The 4,678-nt window shown below is 37.8% G+C and overlaps 1 pseudogene; it reads left to right on the top strand.

Moving 5' to 3' along the window:
• Window positions 1-1,702: 1,702 nt before the first annotated feature.
• LOC125408170 (small ribosomal subunit protein eS6 pseudogene) lies at window positions 1,703-2,460 on the top strand (annotated as a pseudogene).
• Window positions 2,461-4,678: the final 2,218 nt, after the last annotated feature.

Raw genomic sequence — 4,678 nt, 5'->3', positions numbered from 1 at the left:
TGGTCACAGTTTCCCCTCTCTTCTCTCCTCCTGGTCCCTTCTTCCACCTTCCTTATATTTCCCCATCACCTCTATCTGCCTCCATTCAGAAAGGGGCAGGCCTCCCACAGTAGTCAACACAGCATGGCACATCAAGTTGAGGCAGGATCAACCCCTTCCCCTGAATCAAGTTTGGGCAAGGCAACCCAGGTTGGGAGTTGAATTCCCAAAATCCAGTTCAAGCACGAGGTAACTCAGACCCTAAAAGAAAAACATGGTATAGACTCATTCATAAGTAGATATTAGCCAGGCAATCATCCACACCAACAGAAAAGCTAGGTAACAAGAAAGATCCAAAGCAAATCTCATGAATGTCCCTGGGAAAGGGAAATAGAAGAGATCTCTGTGTTGTAATAGGAGAAGTGGGCTGTGTTCCAGCTGGGATCCCGGCTCCCCAGTTAGTTTATCACCTGAAATAATACACGGAAACTGTATTCATTTAAACACTGCCTGGCCCATTAGTTCTAGCCTCTTATTGCCTAACTCTCACATCTTGACTAACCCATATCTAATAATCTGTATGCCACCACGACGTTGTGGCTTACCGGCATGAGTCTAGCCAGTGTCCGTCTTGGGAGGGGGAATCATGGCATCTGCCTGGCTCTTCTTTCTTTCACTTTGTTCAGCCTACTCCAACTATCTAAATTCTGCCCTATCAAAAAGCCAAGGCTGTTTCTTTATTAACCAATGAAAGTAACACATAGACAGAAGGCCCACCTACTCCACTCCTGAGTAAACTGGAGGTGAGTTTTAGGGGAGATGAAGGTATAGGAACATGAGGGTGGATTAGAGGTGGGAAGGACTAGGAGAATAATGAAAGATATCTTGATGGCAAGAGGGGTTATTTAGGATTAGGGAGAAATCTGATGCCAGGAGAAGTCCCAGAAATCCATATGGATAACCCCAGCTAAGATTCCTAGCAATAGCAGTGAGAATGTCTGAACTGACCTTCTCCTGTAATCGGACTGGTGACTATTCCAGTTGTCATCAGAGAGCATTCATCCAGTAAGTGATGGAAGCAGATGCACAGATCCACAACCAAGCACTGGGCTGAGTTGGGAGTCTTGCTGAAGAGAGAGGAAGGGTTGCAGAAGCCAGAAGCAGTAAAGGTCATGACAGGGAAACCCACAGAGACAGGTAACCTGAGCTCTTGTGAGAGATCACTGACTCTGGACCAACAACTAGGGAGTCTGCATGGGACTGACCTAAGTCCCAGGCATGTGTCTGAAAATTGTGTACCTTAATCTGTTTATGGCATTCCTAGCATTGGGATCACATCTTCATTCTTAAGGTACCTGAACCATGAACAAAAATGAAAGGTTAATTTCTTATGGTTTTCCTTGTTAACCTTTCTTTGAATATACAGAAGGCAGTTGTGTCCCTCAGGATAAGAATTATTTCATAACCTTTTCTTTTCTCTTTCTATCCTACTGTTATTTGAAATGCTTTTGCTATTATAAAATTCTATGTTTACCATTTTGAAGATGCTTACTTTTTCAAACTATAGAAACTCAAGAGAGAATTTAGGGAGACATATTCTACACATAATTTCCATGAAATTAATTTTCACTTATTGCACCAAGTAAAATGATAGGAAAACAGATGACAGAATGAGAATTATGGCTCTTTTTCATGGCGCCTCCTAGGCAATCAGTAGTGCGAAGATGAAGCTGAATATCTCCTTCCCTGCCACCAGCTGCCAGAAACTCATCAAAGTAGATGATGAACGCAAGCTTCAGACCTTCTATGAGAAGCACATGACCACGGAAGTGGCTGCCGATGCCCTGGGTGAAGAGTGGAAGGGTTACGTGGTCCAAATCAGTGGCAGCATTGACAAACAAGGTTTTCTCATGACAAGGTGCCCTGACCCATGGCAGAGTGTGCCTGCTGTTGAGTATGGGACATTCTTGTTATAGACCAAGGAGAACTGGGGAAAGGAAGCGCAAGTCTGTCCGAGGATGCATTGTGGATGCCAATCTGAGTGTTCTCAACTTGGTTATTGTAAAAAAAGGAGAGAAGGATATTCCTGAACTGACAGATACTACTGTGCCTTGTTGGTTGGGACCTAAAAGAGCTAGCAGAATCTGAAAACTTTTTAATCTTTCTAAAGAAGATGATGTCCGCCAGTACGTTGTCAGAAAGTCTTTAAACAAGGAAGGTAAGAAACCAAGGACCAAGGCACCCAAGATTCAGTGTCTTATGACTCCACATGTCCTGCAACACAAACGCCAGCATATTGCTCTGAAGAAGCAACGAACAAAGAAAAACAAGGAGGAGGCTGCAGAATATGCTTAACTTTTGGCGAAGAGAATGAAGGAAACCAAAGAAAAGCGCCAGGAACAGATTGCCAAGAGGCGAAGGCTGTCCTCGCTGAGAGCTTCCATATCTAAGTCTGAGTCCAGTTAAAAAAAAGTCTATAAGGGTAACAAATAAATGACCAGACCTTGAGTCTCAAAAAAAAGAATGGGAATTATGAAAATATCACCACCATGTTTAAATTACATGTACATCCCACATATGGCTGTAAAAACAATCATTTTCACGTACTATGACTAAAGTCTTCTTTCACAACTATCATTTTTCTAATTATTAACAAAAGTTCCACTCACCAACCACATCCACACTTCTCTTCAGCCTGGCTTAAATATTGTCTCTACTCATTATATGGTAGATATAGTTCTTTGAAAACATTGCCTCACTTTTATGAATGGAATTTGATAGTATTGAAGACCACAGCAAGCTCTTGCTTTGGAATCTCAGAGCAGGTAAGTTAGAATGGGTTGACTGTGGTAAAGACCAAATATCAATCTGGACAGCCAAATGAGCCAATTTCACACACGCACACACAAAAAATAATAATAAAATAAAAAAACCTACAATTAAGAAAAAAAAAGAGTCCAGATTCCAGAAAACATGAGACAGTCTAGCAATAAGATTCCGAGTCCTAGAGTGACTGTTAGATGACCAATCTGGTCCATTTTCTTTCTTGCACTTAAGGCATTTCTCACAATTCTATCAGCTCATTCAAATATTAACTGAAAGTAAGAGTCAGGTGTTACTGTATTCTCGAACTACAAATAAGCATGAATATAGCCCTGAAGAAATTTACACTACCTTTCTTTTAATAATAAATTTTATGTGTATATTTTAGAGTTAATTTTTTAAAAATGATTTCATTTTAACTGAAACTATGGGTACGAGTGAAAGAATCAAAATCTTGGTTGATGATTTAAAAACCACAGGTTTTGTATAAACCTAAAGAAATTTTTGTGCATTTAAAAATATTTGAGTCAATTGTCATTTAATTTTAAAAGAAAGTGAAATTCCAGCTCCATCTTGTGGTATATATATTTTTCAGCACGAATATTATTATGCTTACATTTGAATCTTGTTTCTGTGTCATTTCCTTCTTTGAGTTAGTACCTAGTGGTACCTATAATTCTTTAAGCAAAGTAATTTCAGTGTTTACCTAACAAATTTACTTTCAGTTTTAAGACCGTGTTAGTTATTTTTACATATTTTACATACAAATGGGCCAAATACTTATGTAACAAAGACATCCATTACTTTGAACCACAAACCAAAATGCCTAAGTTGCCTTAAGCTTATTGAAAATTTTAAGTAAAAAAATCAAGGTCTAGCTACCTCACTCAGTATAATATCTTAAAGTTTCATTAATTTACATACACATTTTATGATTTCATCTTCTTCCTTAACAAATAAGATAGCGCTTTACTAGAAGGAACATCCCAAAGGATCAGATGTAAATATATTTACATATGAGCAGCAACACCACATGGACTCAGCAGCTTTTACCTGTGTTTGTGTGTGTGTGTGTGTGTGTGTGTGTGTGTGTATGAGTGTCTAATTAAAGAAAAAGCAATCATGAATCTCAGATGGAGTATTTGGATTTCAAAAGAATGGGTTAGAAAGTGTGAATTCAAAAGACTATATTAATTATCAAAACATTAATTAAAAAAAGGAAAAAAGTTTATAAAATCAAGGTAATGAGGCAGAGGCAGGTACGGCTCTGAGTTACAGGCCAACCTGATCTACAAACTGAATTCCAGGACAGCCAGAGCTACACAACACAATGAAACCCTATCCCAAAAACAAACAAATAAAAAGAACTGTCTTTTTGGTTTCTAAAACCCAACTTCTGTATTATATTTCTTTGACAAGCAATCCCATGTTTCAGAAATGTAGTTTTAAATTTTACAGTATATAAAATCCATTTAACACAGCTATTTGCTGGTCGTTAAACATTTTCTACTCTGTCAATATTTTTCAAATATTATTTCTGAGTAAACAAATTCAGAAAACAAATGGTACATCTCTGAATAATAAATCATTGAATATTTATGCTTATTTCAGATCAGTTCTTAAGTACTGCTTGAAGACAAAAATAAAACTTAATTGGTAACAGGTGATATGTGATCCAAGATGTACCCTGTATCCAAACTCTCATATTCAAAGGTGATAATCTTGGAGTAGCAAAAAATATTTTTACTTTTAATTATATAAAGATATTGTCATGTAGTCAGTCTGACTATGACATTAGAATTAAAGCAAAAATATGAAGGTCATGGCGAATCTCTAAACTGTAGCAGTTATTTGTCACAGTAACAAGAGTCTTTGG

This window comes from Myodes glareolus, chromosome 8 (assembly GCF_982192425.1).
Source record: "Myodes glareolus chromosome 8, mMyoGla1.1, whole genome shotgun sequence".
NCBI lineage: Eukaryota > Metazoa > Chordata > Mammalia > Rodentia > Cricetidae > Myodes > Myodes glareolus.
The sequence above is the reverse complement of the archived record's forward strand: the minus strand, read 5'-3'. Positions and strand labels throughout refer to the sequence as shown.